We start from the raw sequence: 15,195 nt of genomic DNA, 5'->3' as shown, positions 1-15,195 counted from the left end.
GTAGTTTCCTGAAGGTTGTTTTATTTTATTTCATGTGTTTGGGTGCTTTGCTTGCATGTATGTCTATGTCCCTCATATGTGTCTGTAGCCTTCAAAGATCAGAAGATGACATAGAATCTCTTGGAGCTGGAGTTACAGATGGTAATGAACTCATGTGGGTGCTGGGAGTCAAACCCAGGTCCTCTGGAAGGGCAATGCTCTTACCCGCTGAGCCATCTCTCCAGTCTCAGTTCTGTAAGGGTTTTAATCAATACCTGGTGGAGCAGAGCCACTGTGGCCTTGACAACAGAGGCAAGGATGGAGGTACAGCTGTCCTCTGGTGTCCACAATAGCCTGACTTTTTAGCGACCTGGACTCAAGTTAAAACCGGATCCTTCGCTTTGATGCAGAAAATAATTTCAGGATAAGCCAGTATGAAGCGGAGTGGTGGTTTATTCGGAGGTGTTTGGGGTCTAACAAAAGTTCCAACTTCCAGCTTTTCTGCCCGCTCCTCTGCAGAAATCTTCACTGGCTTAATACCTCTGTTTACAGATGCTTCCTCTTGCAGGATGAAAGCTCGCTGCATACTATCCTTGCTGGTTTCCTGTTCGGGGCTTTATTTATTGGGCTAGTTCTCACTGTGCAGCACTGACTGTTGCAGAACTATGTAACCCAGGCTGACCTCGAACTCACAGAGATCTATCTACCTGTCTCTGCCTCTGGATGCTTAGATTGAAAGCATGCACCACCATGCCTGGCCTTTCATTTTTCAAATACATGTTAAGGTGTGTATTTGTCTGCATGTATGTATGTGTACTACTACATGAGTGCCCGGTGCCTTTGGAGCCCAGAGGAAGGTGCCAGGTCCCCTGAAACTGGAATTAGATGCTTGTGAGCCCCTTGATGAGCTGGTAACTGAACCTAGGTCTTCTGCAAGAGTATCAAGTACTCTTAACCACTGAACCGTCTCTCCAGTCCCTCTCTCTATGTATATGTATATATATTTTGGTTATTTGTTTTGTTTTTAGACAGGATCTATGGTAGTGTGAATGTAACTGGCCCTCCTAAGTTCACAGGGAGTGGCACTATTAGGAGGTGTGGTTTTGTTGGAGTAGGTGTGTCACTGTAGGGGTGGGCTTTGAGGTCTCCTTTGCTCAAGCTACACTCAGTGTGACACTCAGATCACTTCCTGTTGCCTATAGGATCAAGATGGAGCTCCTTCTCCACTCTCAGCTCCTTCTCCAGCACCATGCCTCTCTGCATACACGCTGCTGTGTCCCACCATGATGACAATGGACGAAACCTCTGAATCTGTAAGCCACCCAAACTAAATGTTTTCCTTTATAAGAGTTGGCATGGTCAGCTGGGCAGTGGTGGTACAGGCCTATAATCCCAGCTCTCGGGAGGCATAGTCAAGTGGATCTCTGTGAGCTGGAGTTCAGCCTGGTGTACAGAGCGAGTGTCATGACACAGTCAGGGCTACACAGAAAAACCCTGTCTCCAAAACAGAGTTGCTGTGGTCATGGTATCTCTTCATAGCAACAGAAACCCTAGCTAAGGCGGATCTCACTGTGGTGTAACCCTGGATGGCCTGGAACTCACCATGTAGATCAGATTGGCCTTAAACTCACGGAGACTCACCTGCCTCTGCCTCCCAAGTGTGGAGATCAGAGGCATGCACCACCATGCCGTCTCCCTCTCTGTTTTTGTTAAGTAAGTTATAGGATGGACCTAGAAGTGTCTTGGATGGGATTAGAATCTGATAAGGTTAAACGAGGGTTACACAAAGGGTTTAGGACATCTCTTCTGCAAAAAGAGTTTCTTGTTAGATGCTTAGAAAATTGGGCTCCATTGATTTGGATGGCTCAGCCAATAAAGGTACCTGTTGCCAAGTCTAATGACCTGAATCTCATCCCTGGGACCTGCCTGGCAGAAGGAGAGAACCAACTCCTGCAAGTTGTCATCTGACTTCTGCATTTGTACAGTGGCTTACATGCATGTGTAAGCACACATGAACAAGGATGCAGACATGCATACACATGCACACATGCACAAGCATGCACACATGCATACACATGCACAGAAGATAAATGAATAAAAATTCAATTAAGAAAATATTTCTAGAAAGTAGAGGTATGTGGCTAGGCGAGAAGAAGCTTTAAGCAAATGTAATTGTGCTGGAATTCTTGATTTTCAGCTGGTGAGAGGCTTGAACCAAACTCCTGGGTGAAGGATTCTTTTTCCTTCCCACATACCCATAATTCCCCTGACTATCTCTCCTGCCTCAGCCTTTCTGTCCCCTGGCGCTCTCAGAGGCTCGCTTGGGCAGCAGGCCCCTTCTCGACAGCATCATTAGGCCGAGAGTTGGTCTCACACGTGGCTTCTTCATTTCACCTGGGAGGGTTGGCTTAGGCCAAGACCCACTTCCCGGAGCCTGAGTCACAGGACAGCCATGACTGGCTGGAGAACAAGTCTGTGACAAACTAGCTCCAGTCTTCTTTCTGGTCAGCAGTTGGTTTGGGATGGGAACAAATATAAATGGATTCTCGGACTTCTGGAAAGTTCCAGCTGTGCACCAGTGACTCACGAAATCTTTCCGCTGTGGGAATTTCCACTGGTGGTGAGGGTGGACAGAGACCAATCTTTGTTGACATAAGGCCATCCCCTGAAGCCATCACTGGCAGTGTTCTTTCTGCTTTCCTCTCAGGCACGCTGACAGCACAGCAGGAGGGGTGACGGCTGGCAATCGCATCCAGAAATTTAGTGTAGACTTCCCAGGCTGGCCTGGAGGTGGTGGTGTTCACATGTGTTCAATTTAGGGTTACTACATTAAGATGCTATCAGGGAGGAGCTCTTGGTAATAAGACTCAGTCTCACACCTACTAACAGATCTGAATGCTACTTGAGCATCTTTTTTGTTGTTGTTTTTTTTAATTTACTATTTTTATTTTATTTATTGATTTATTTTTTTGTTTTTTCGAGACAGGGCTTCTCTGTAGCTTTGGAGCCTGTCCTGGAACTCGCTCTTGTAGACCAGGCTGCCCTGGAACTCACAGAGATCTGCCTGCCTCTGCCTCCCGAGTGCTGGGATTAAAGGCGTGTGCCACCACCACCCGGCTTAATCTATTATTTTATGTGTATGAATGTTTCATCTGCAAAGCATCTAAGTGCACCATGTGTGTGCCTGCTCCCTAATGAGGGCCATGGGTCCCCCGGGACTGCAGTTACAGACAAGGGCTCTTAACTGCTGAGCTGGCTCTGCAGCCCATCTTTTGTGTTTGGATTGATGAGGTTAGTAAGGGAAAAATGGTGAATTCAAACGATCTTTGGGGTGGTATGGAGGTCTTTCTAACATAAAACTCAGAATCTATGAAAAGACAGGATGAGTGAAATTGACTGGATAAAAATTCAGATTTTGGAGAAGAGAGGAGGGGATAGAAGAGTCGTGGAAATGAGACCTGTGGTGGAAATGTAAAATGAAACAAAAAACTATTTTAAAAATAACCAAAAAAAGAGAAGAATCAATGTTCAATTAAATATTAAAATATCAGCCGGATCTCTGTGAGTTCAAGGCCAGCCTGGTCTACAAGAGCTAGTTCCAGGACAGGCTCCAAAGCTACAGAGAAACTCTGTTTCACACCCCCCTCCCAAATTAAAATATCAGAATTAAAGAAAGAAAAAAACCTGAAGCCAGGCAAAGTGGCACAAGACTTTAATCCCAACACTGGGGAGGTAGAAGCGGTGGATCTCTGAGTTCAAGGTCAGTCTTGTCCCAGAACTAAAAAGAAACCTCAAACAGGTGTGGCAGCTCTCACTCCAGAACACAAGGCAGCTCGAGGCAGAACTACTATTGACAGTTGGAGGCCATTTTGGGCAAAATAATGAGTGCCAGCTAACCTTTGGTTGATGCTGAAATCCCATCTCAAAAAATTCAAGTGCCAGATAAATAGAAGCAAAATTAACAGTATTTCTGCACTGGATCAATGGATGAATTATTTATTTGTTTGTTTGTTTATGTTTTTCAAGGAACAGATTCTCAGCCGGGTGGCGGTGGTGGCGCACGCCTTTAATCCCGGCACTCAGGAGGCAGAGGCAGACGGATCTCTGTGAGTTTGAAACAAGCATGGTCTATAAGAGCTCATTCCAGGACAGGCTCCAAAGCTACAGAAAAACGCTGTCTCAGGAGAAAAAAAGGAAAGAAAAAAAGAAAGGAAGGAAGGAAGGAAGGAAGGATGGATGGATGGATGGATGGAAGGTTCTCTGTGCAGCCCTTGCTGTCCTGGAACTCACTCTACAGACCAGGCTGGCCTTGAACTCTGAGAGCTGCCTGCTTCTGAAGGGATGGGATTGAAGGTGTGTACCACTTCTGCCTGGCTTTCATGAATAAGTTCATCATAGTTAGCGTCTTTTCCTGTGCTTAGATCTGACCCTACACCATCTAAATCCCAAATGGAGTAAGATTAGACTCTGTTGTAGAATCAAATTACTGATTTAATCTGGGAGGGTGTCACCCACTACAAAGGGGCGGGGTCAGTGGAAGGGGCTATAAAGAGTCAGAGCAGCCAGAGAAGCCCTCAGAGACTCAGAGTCTGGAGCCACAAGGTTTCCCTGCCTGGATCTAGAGGCCTCTCGCCAGGGTATAACTCAGGATCTTTATTCCTGAAAACCAGTCACAATGGGAGACCAAGCCCCGCTGACACTCCAGCAGCTAGCAATAGAGAGCCTGCTGAAGGAGGAGCCCTTGGCCTTTCCTGCTGCTGTGGCGGGCCTGCCCCGGTTGCTGTTCCCAGCCATGCTTGAGGTGGCCTTCAGGAACAATCAGACCAACATTCTGCCGGCCATGGTGCTTGCCTGGCCATTCACGTGCCTTCCTGTAGGATCCCTGATGAAGACCCCACACCTGGAGACTTTGAAGGCCCTGCTTGATGGACTAGATATGCTGCTTACAGAGGAGGCTTGCCCCAGAAGGGGGAAAATCAGAGTGCTGGATCTGACAGATGTGGACCCTGGTTTCTGGAGCATATGGACTGAAATGTATGAAAAGGACTGCTCTCATCAGGACAGGAGACAGAAGAAGCCAGTGGAGACGTGTCCTTGCTCAGGGGTGAAGAAATATTTGCACGTAGTAACTGATCTCAAACTTGTGGACAATCAGTTCGATGAATGTGCCATGTACTTGTGGGAATGGGCCCAGCAGAGGAAAGGTTCCGTTCATTTATGCTGTCAAAAGCTTGAGATTTTGGACCCATATTTGGCCTATGCCAAAGACATCTTGCAGTCAGTAGATCTCCCCTGTATACGTGAGCTGAAGGTAAGAAATTTATGGATTGAAGAAATGGCTCCTTTTGGATCATACCTGGGACAGATGAGAAGCCTTCACACACTCATGCTGGAAGGCCTCGTGAGTAATTTCAGGATCGGTGAGGCCGAAGAGCTGGAAGACGAGTTGATGAACACATTGTTCTCACAATTACCCAAATTGCACTGCCTCCAGCATCTCTATGTAGATGATATTTATGTTCTAGTTGGCAGCCTGGCAGAGTGGCTCAGGTGCCTGCAGAAGCCCTTGGAGACCCTGTCCATCACCTTCTGTCGCCTCACACAGAGAGACCTGGATTACCTGCCCCAGTGCCTGAATCTTTCTGGGCTCAAGCATCTCTACCTGAGTAAAACACTTCTTTTTGAAGTGTCGTTTGAACCTCTTGGAAAGCTCCTCGAGAGAGTCAAAGACACCTTGCAAACTCTGGTGTTGGAGAAATGTTTGCTGGAGGATTCTGCATTTAATGATTTTATGCCTGCCCTGAGTCAATGCTCCCAGCTCCTCAAGATCAATTTTGTCGGTAATAAACTGTCTCTGTCCCTCCTGAAGCAACTCCTTCACCACACAGCCAAACTGAACAAGCTAACCCAGGAGGTATACCCTGTTCCTCTGGAGTGCTATGACAATAGAGGCCTAGTGCTTATAGAGAGATTTGACGAAATATGTCCTGAGCTTCTGGATATGCTCAAGTCCAAAAGACAGCCCAAGGCAGTCAGTTTTGTGTCCACCGACTGTCCCAAATGTGGGCAGTCCTGTGTCTATGACCTGGAGAGCAGACATTGCCTTTGCTGGCGATAAATTGGGGAAGGTTGCTGCTTGGTACCAAGATTAAAAAAAAATTAGATTTTGGGCAGGAGAGATGGCTCAGCGTTTACAAAACAGGCTCGCTCTTGCAGAAGATCCAGGTTCGATTCCCAGCACCCATGTGGGGCCCTCATAACCTGTAATTCCAGTTCCAGAGGATCCAGTGCCTCTGGCCTCCATGGGCACCCAAACTCATACACACCCCCACACAGAGACACATAATTAAAAATAAAGTAAACCTTTTAAAAAGCCAAATATTTCTTAATCAGAAGTTTTTTTTTTAAAAAAAAAAAAAGATTTTATTCTGTGGTGTGTTTGCGTGTGCACACAGTATTCTAGGCCTGAGGGAAACAGAAGAGTGTTGTGGGATATTTGCACACTGTGTGAAGATGTGTTGCTGGGATTGGTGTAATAAAAAGCTGAACAGCCGATAGCTAGGCACTTCCAGGCAGGGAGAGAAACTGGAAGGAGAAATCTAGGTGAGTGATTTTGCCAGCAGACTTGGAGCAAGTCAGATGTACTAAGAAGAGTTAACCAAGGCACATGGTAGGATGTAGATTTTTAAAAAAAAAAAAATGGGTTAAGTTAGACGAGCTAGTTGGGAAAAAGTCTAAGCTAAGGCTAAGCTTTCATAATTAATAATGAGACTCTGGATCATTATTTGCAGGATGGTGGTCCAAAGATAGTCTGACAAGAAAGTTTGCTACAGAAGCAAATGTCAGAGCCTCTGGAGCTGGAGTGGGTACTAGGGTCTGAATTCAGATCCTGAAGATGAACAGGGAGTCATGTTTGTCCTGTAAACCATCTCTCCAACATTCAAATTTCTCCATTTGATAAACCTCCAGAAAACAAACAGCAAAATGAGAAAAACAGTAGTTACCGGGTCAGCAAGACGGCTCAGGCTCAGAGGGTAAAGGCAATTGTTTTATCCCAGACCATGAAGGATTATTTATTGTTTCTTCCTTAGATCCTACTTAGGTGTCCAGGTAGTTACTCTCCTGTTCTGTTTGTTTTTTAAAGATATGTTTATTTAATATGCATTGATGTTTTGCCTGTATATACTCTGCATAAAGATGCCAGATCCCTGGAACTAGAGTTACAGACAGTTGTGAGCTGCCATGTAGGTGCTGGGAATTGAGGCCAGCTCCTCTGGAAGAGCAGTAAGTGCTCTTAACCACTTGATCCATCTCTCCAGCCCTACTCTCCTGTTTTTATTCAGTATAACCATTTTTTTTCTTCTTTCTTTTTTCTTTTTTTGAGACAGGGTTTCTCTGTGTAGCTTTGGAGCCTGTCCTGGAACTCACGCTGTAGACCAGGCTGGCCTCGAACTCACAGAAATCCATCCACCTCTGCCTCCTGAGTGCTTGGATTAAAGGCATGTGCCACTACCACCCAGCAGGGCAGCCATTTCTTTTGTAGCATCAACACAGAGGTGTAGTAAGTATCTCTCTGTCCCGACAGCCAGTTCTCTATTATAGGAAGGATGCTTGGTCGGTTGGCTGCTCAGCAGCTCAGACCCAAAATAACCACACAGAAACTGTATTAATGACATCACTGCTTGGCCTATTATCTCTAGTTTCTTATTTTGGCTAGTGTGGAGGGCCGGCCGCAACCACATTCTCCATTGCTTCAAGGAACAAAGGTAGAGATTCACCTCTGTGACCTCAAGGTGTGGTGGTACACACCTTTAGTCCTGATGCCTGGGAGGCAGAGGCAGATTGACCTCTGTGACCTCAAGGCGTGGTAGTACACGCCTTTGGTCCCAATGCCTGGGAGGCAGAGGCAGATTGACCTCTGTGACCTCAAGGCGTGGTAGTACACGCCTTTGGTCCCAATGCCTGGGAGGCAGAGACAGGCAGATCTCTGTGAGTTCAAGGTGATGTAGCACATGCCTTTAATCCCAGCACACGTGCTTGGTAACTCTCTACTGCTGCGTCCCTGCCTACTTCCGAGGCATCAGCTGGGATAATGGGCAGCGAACCAATCCAAGAGTGACACGTCAGAAGCGAGGACTGTTTCCTTTATAAGGGCTGGGTTCCCCTCACTCTGGGTCTCCGCTTTGGAAGCTGATGCTCTGCCTCTCAAGACGCATTAAAGCTTTACTGCAGAAGAATCCTAAGTGCCCCGCGTCGTTCTTGCGGGCGGGACATCAGCGCAGGACGGGCTAGCTCTTTTTTTATACACTTTTAATTGATATTTATTGAGCTCTACATTTTCCTATGCTCCCCTTCCTGCCTCTCCCCTCCCTCCTTCAATCCTCCCCCAAGGTCCCCATGCTCCCAATTTACTCAGGAGATCTTGTCTTTTTCTACTTTCTACTTCCCATGTACATTAGATCTATGTAAGTCTCTCTTAGTGTCTGCATTGTTGTCTAAGTTCTCTGGGGTTGTGGTTTGTAAGCTGGCTTTCTTTGCTTTATGTTTAAAAACCACCTGTGAGTGAGTATATGTGATAATTGTCTTTCTGTGTCTGGGTTACCTCACTCAAAATAATGTTTTCTAGCTCTATCCATTTTCCTGCAAAATTCAAACTGTCGTTATTTTTTTCTGCTGTGTAGTACTCCATCGTATAAATATACCACATTTTCCTTATCCATTCTTTGATCGAGGGACATTTAGGTTGTTTCCAGGTTCTGACTATGACAAACAAAGCTGTTATGAACATAGTTGAGCACATGTCCTTGTGGAACGATTGAGCATCCTTTGAATACATTCCCAAAAGTTATATTACTGGGTCTTATGGAAGGTTGTTTCCTAATTTTCTGAGAAATCGCCAACTGACATCCAAAGGGGTTGTACCAGCTTGCATTCCCGCCAGCAATGCAGGAGTGTTCCCTTTTCCTCACAACCTCTCCAGCATAAGTTGTCATCAGTGTTTTTGATCTTGGCCATTCTTATAGGTGTAAGATGGAATCTCAGAGTTGTTTTGATTTGCATTTCTCTGATGACTAAGGATGTTGAACATTTCCTTAAGTGTCTTTCAGCCATTTTAGATTCCTCTGTTGAGAGTTCTCTGTTTAGGTCTGTACTCCATTTTTTTTATTGGATTATATGATCTTTTGGTGTCCAATTTCTTGAGTTCTTTGTATATTTTGGAGATCAGATCTCTGTCTGATGTGGGGTTAGTGAAGATCTTTTCCCATTCTGTAGGCTGTCATTTTGTCTTGTTGACCGTGTCTTTTGCTTTACAGAGCTTTTCAATTTTAGGTCCCATTTATTAATTGTTTCTCTCAGTGTCTGTGCTGCTGGAGTTATATTTAGGAAATGGTTCCCTGTGCCAATGCATTCAAGTGTACTTCCCACTTTCTCTTCTATAAGGTTCAGTGTAGCTGGCTTTATGTTGAGGTCTTTGATCCATTTGGACTTGAGTTTTATGCATGGTGATAGATATAGGTCTATTTTCATTCTTCTACATATTGATGTCCAGTTATGCCAGCACCACTTGTTAAACATGCTTTCTTTTTTCCATATGGTATTTTTTGCTTCTTTATCAAAGATCAGGTGTTTGAAGATGTGTGGATTGATATCCGGATCTTCTATTCGGTTCCATTGGTCCTCCTGTCTGTTCTTATGCAAATACCAGGCTGTTTTCAGTACTGTAGCTCTGTAGTAGAGTTTGAAGTCAGGTATTGTGATGCCTTCAGAAGATCTTTTATTGCACAGATTGCTCTGGCTATCCTGGGTTTTTTGCCTTTCCAAATGAAGTTGAGTACCGTTCTTTTGAGGTCTTTGAAGAATTTTGCTGGAATTTTGATGGGCATTGCGTTGAATCTGTAGATTGTTTTCGGTAAGATTGCCATTTTTACTATGTTAATTCTGCCTATCCAAGAGCATGGGAGATCTTTCCACTTTCTGGTGTCTTCTTCAATTTCTTTCTTCAAAGATTTAAAATTCTTGCATACAAGTCTTCCACTTGTTTGGTTAGAGTTACTCCAAAATATTTTATGCTATTTGTGGCTATTGTGAAGGGTGTTGATTCTCTGATTTCTTCCCCACATAAAGATGGAAAATACACAGAGAGTCTGGAATATGTATATTATTATGTTTTATTTGAATTTTTTGACTGCAGAGAGATATTTGATTCTAAGCTAAACCAACATAAATGTATCTTCAAAATTTGAGTCTAAGGATATGTTACTTTGGGGAAAAAAAGGTTCTGCTTTTGTTTCCACAGAAGAAGAGGACCTGTGGATCCCTTCGAGGCTAATGTGGTTTAATGGAACGAGAGCCCCCAAAAGGTATCCATGAACTCTAAAAATACTTTGCCCAACAAACAGCAGGAAGCAGTTTGGAGAAAACTATGCCCAAATTCCCCAAATAATTGTTTATAAATGTTTGTTCTCATTTAAAGGCAGCTGATTATAAGTGATTAATGGTCAGAGTCAATTACTAAAAAAGGGGGGGAATGTAATATAAAGATGAATACTTTGCATTTAGTATAAATTTTGGTTTATTTATAGAAATTTAAGGTCAATTTTGTTATATGTATATTTCTACTTTGTTTAAGGTATTATGCTTATACAGCTCATTTAAAATGTAATGGAGAATTTAAAATGACAGATTAATAGATATAATCTATAATAGTCAAACTGTAGTCAATTTAGTTAGGTTTTCTAGATATACAGAGATATATTTCAGTTAGATAATCTTCAACACTTCAAAGACCTATAGCGTATGGCATTTAAAAGGTTTTAAGAACGTAGACTTTTCTCAACAGTGGCTAGTGGGAAAGAGAAAGACTTACTACAAATGAGCCCCATATTGGACACCATTTGTAGTAAGTCTTTCTCTTTCCCACTAGCCAACTCCCAAACAATGACATGGAGACTTCCTATTAATTATGAAAGCTCAACTGATAGCTTAGGCTTGTTTTTTAACTAGCTCTCATAACTTACATTAACCCATTTATATTAATCTACACTCTATCACGTGGCATTACCTCTTCATCTCGCACCTCCTGTTTCCTTTCCAGGTCTCCTGGCCTCTCCCGTGCATCTGCATTAGCTTCCTCTTCCTTTCTCTCCCTGAAAATCCCACCTATACCCCCTGCCTAGCTTTTGGCCATAAAGCTTTTTATTATGCCAATCACAGCAAAGACATCTTCACACAATGTACAAATATCCTACAACACGGAGGTGCTGCCGTGAACCAAGGGAAACATGGAGAGCTAATGAGGACCCAAGCAAGCCTGTGATATCATCAGTACTACAATGGAAACATTATACAGCTGTTAGGGGTAGGGATAACCTGGACAGGTCATGGTAGTGTGATGGAGAACCCCACATTTTCCTCTGCTCTCTACACCACCAACAGTCTTGTCCTGTGGTCCCAAAAGAGAAAACTTCAGATATAGGTGTAAAGGACACAGGAGTAAAACAATCAAGAGTTGGGGCTGGAGAGATGGCTCAGTGGTTAAGAGCATTGCTTGCTCTTCCTAAGGTCCTGAGTTCAATTCCCGGCAACCACATAGTGGCTCACAACCATCTGTAATGAGGTCTGGTGCCCTCTTCTGGCCTGCAGACATACACACAGACAGAATATTGTATGCATAATAAATAAATAAATATTTTTAAAAAAACAATCAAGAGTTTTATTTCTGCACATATTAGTATTTTGCCTACATGCATGTAATGTGTGTATGTATGTATGTATGCATGCATGTATGTATGTATGTATGTGTATGCCTGGTATCTGGGATGGTCAGAAGAGGGCTTTTGGACCCCCTGGAACCGGATCTACGAACTGTTGTGAATTGTGATGGGGGTGTTGGAAACTGAACTTGGGTTCTCTTTAAGGGCATCAAGTGCTCTTAATCGCTGTGCCATCTCTCCAGCCCCGCAGGCAAGCGTTCTAACTAGAGCGAGGAAGGAAGTGAAAGTATGTTCTTTGGGAAGAGCAACTGGGGCAGAGTAGGAATGGCTGCTTCCTGGCATAAGCGGGGTTTAGATTTGTCCTTTATCTGTTATCCTCTCCCTGTTCCCCCCTCAAAGAGGGTGCTTAAAAAAAGTGGCCTGTGCCAGGCAGGGTGGCACACGCCTTTAATCCCAGCACTCGGGAGGCAGAGGCAGATGGATCTCTGTGAATTTAAGGCCAGCCTGGTCTACAGAGCTAATTCTAGGACAGCCAGAGCTATTACACAGAGAAACTTCATGATATCTGCAAGGTTATGCAGTAAATTAGCTGACTTTTAGAAGATCTACTTACCAGAGATTGACACATCTGATGGAGGATAAACTCACGTAGGCACGACCTGTGAAAAACACTGCCTTTTGAATAGCTGGCCGTCTCTAGTTGCAGATTCCCTTGTGTGATAGCATGCTTCCAGACAGTGTCTTCCTCATATGTCTGGCACAGTTTTCCTGTGTTCTGTTAGGAGGATGACTTCTTCCCCAAACAGTGTGTTCTGGCAAATGAAATAAGACAGTCAAACTTTTTGCCCCACGCTGCATTAAAAAAAAAAAAAAAAGATCTTGGAAGCCTGCTCTCTACAATTAACTAACTCTCTCCTCTGACAGGATGGCCATGTAGAAGTCCTTGTGGGGTGATCATGGGAGGAGCTTTCACAGAGTGAACTGCAGGTGTCTGGCTTTGCTAATCTAAGTCCCTCAAAGATTCATGATGAATTAGGGCGGTATTGCAGGCGTCTGTCCTTGTTAGAGCCTAGTCCTTCAAGAGATCAATAGCACCTAACTGACTAACCATGTCCAGTTATTACTAATCACACTTAAGAAATGTGAAATAGTAGACGTATTCTTCGCCTCAGTCTAGTTTCTTCCCTTTGTAACCCCTTTAAGAGATGGCCGGGACCTCCTTACAACTGCAGCTGTGGTTGGCTACAAACTAGCTGGCTGATAAGTGTTGCTAGGGTTCTTCAAAGAATGCCTGTGGCCCTGAGAATTTTCCTTGTAGTTTTTTGGGTTTTTTTTCTTACTAACAAGTTGCTAATGAATGTTTTATACACACACACACACACACACACACACACACACACACACTTGGGAATTTGTAACAGCAGAAGAAATGATTGGAAGAGGAAAGAATGCAGGGGGATAAAGAATGTAGGAAAATAGAAGCAGAAGAAGAAGGAGGAGGAGGAGAATGAGCGTAGAGTAATTAGAACAAGAATGAATTGGAACAGAGATTTGTTACAGAGAATTGGAATTGGATTTGAGACAGAATTAGAGCTAAGAAATCATAGACAATTAGGACAAGAAAATTAGAATTAATTCTGAGCAATAAGGAAGCATGACTGGAACTGCAAGCACGTGTGTATTCCATTAAATTTTCTAAGTCCTTTTCGTTACTCTGAGCCAGCCTAACCGAACCCGAACCCTGGGAGGAAGTCAGGGAGGAAGTCAGCGGGCTTTCGATAGAAACCCTGTCTTGAAAAATAAAAAAGTGGCTAAGCTCGTTTTACTTACTCTAAAAACAAACATTTAAGCTATAAGAATACGTCTAGAGCTTTGGCCAGGCGGTGGTGGCGCTCGCACTGGGGAGGTGAATCTCTGTGAATTCGAGGACAGCCTGGTCTACAAGAGCTAGTTCCAGGACAGCTAAGACTGTCTCGAAACCGCCCCTCCCCCCCGAAAGAAAGAAAGAAAGAAAGAAAGAAAGAAAGAAAGAAAGAAAGAAAGAAAGAAAGAAAGAAAGAATGTCTAAAGGTTTAAGGACCCATAAAGTTGCAAAGTTCCCTAGGGGAAAAGGTAGCAGAACTCTAGGTATGATCCCTTATCCAGAAAGACCCTGAGGCCAGTTTAAGGTGGGCCAACTAGTAGACCACTATCATCTATTGTTTTTTACATCCTGTTTTGGGGGTCCTTGGCTGCCTCTGAAGAGACCACTATCCCCTATTGTTCTTTATGTCCTGCTTTAGGGGGGCTGGGATTATTCCCTCCCCAGAGTTGACCTCCTCCCTAACACTAAGGCAGGCTCCAAGGAGGAGGCTGTGGAAGAATAGAGCGCCAAAGCAGAGCGAGCAGGGCGGGGCTTTCACGCAGACGCAGGAATATCACGTGTGAAAACAAAGGGGTGTGCAACACCCGTGCCTATGCGTAGTTGCCAACCGCGGGGAGAACTGCGGACTTGGGCCATGAGGAACTGTACCTGCTGCGCAGATTTCTTCCCTGCTCAGAGCCCGTCTTTGGCTGTCGAAGGCTCAACAATATCATTTGCCACACAGTTTTCCGCTGAAAAAGACTGATAAATCCACCCAGCTTCCATTTTTTTATTGACAAACGCACGAAGGTTTTAGAGAATTGAAACGATCCGTCTCAGGTAAAAGCCTTGGGCGACGCTAGAAAGCTGACTCTAGTCCGCGGATTTTTCTCGGCCTCCGATCCTGAGGCATTGCCTAGGGCTATCAAACCCTCGGTGAGCTCTGGTACTGGGTTTGACTTGTATCTGAGCGGACTACATTTCCCACAATGCCTCGGGCCCAGCTTCCCGCCCACTGCCCAGCTGGACGCTGCCTCCACCAGTAGTGAAGCAGAGTTTCCAGGGACTGTCCTGAGCAGCCAATGGGCGGGGGGGTAGGTGGGCCTCTCCCGTCCATTGTTCTCCATACCCCATGGGCTTGAGCTGAGGTGACTCCAGAGGGGCCGGGCCGGACCGAGGGGCGCTTTTGCGCGCGGAGCGACTGAGGGAACAGGATCTGGTCCCTGAAGAGGCCCGCGTGAGAGGCAGGTCTGGAGCCGCGCGTCCCTCGGGGAACAGTCAGAGAGACGCGCGAGTAACGGGCCTGGAGCCAGCTGAGGGCAGCTTGGGGGAGGGGCGTGGGTGTCCGCGCCCGGCGGCTCGGGGCTCAGCTCTGCACCCTGGTTCCTCCGGGCCCGCGGAGTTCTGCTCTCGCCAGAACCCCGCGCACACACAGCCTAGGAACGCAGCTTTGCCCTGGGAAGGGATGCTCGACCACATCCCGCCGAGCCTCCTTGTCCGGATGGGGAAACTGAGGTTCCGAGGGGGCGTGTCGGCTCCCGCTTTAGCGAATGGGCTGTCTAGGTTCAGTGTGCCTGTGCTGCCAGGGAATAATTCCGATGTATTTGTTTTTCACGTAGTCATTTGGACTAATTGACATTAGAAGCACCAGTTTGTTGT

General features: G+C 45.1%; 1 long non-coding RNA gene across 1 annotated transcript in view; it reads right to left on the bottom strand.

Moving 5' to 3' along the window:
- LOC125400782 (uncharacterized) overlaps window positions 1–14,593 on the bottom strand; it is a 76,814-nt gene extending 62,221 nt beyond the window's left edge. Inside the window, exons 1-2 of the long non-coding RNA XR_007232090.3 lie at window positions 14,206–14,593; window positions 12,307–12,505 (exon numbers count right to left, since the gene is read on the bottom strand). This is a non-coding gene — a long non-coding RNA (uncharacterized LOC125400782). The remainder of the gene's footprint in view (window positions 1–12,306; window positions 12,506–14,205) is intronic.
- Between the last annotated feature and the right edge of the window lie 602 nt (window positions 14,594–15,195).

This window comes from Myodes glareolus, chromosome 24 (genome assembly GCF_982192425.1).
Source record: "Myodes glareolus chromosome 24, mMyoGla1.1, whole genome shotgun sequence".
NCBI classification, from domain to species: Eukaryota; Metazoa; Chordata; class Mammalia; order Rodentia; family Cricetidae; genus Myodes; species Myodes glareolus.
The sequence above is the reverse complement of the archived record's forward strand: the minus strand, read 5'-3'. Positions and strand labels throughout refer to the sequence as shown.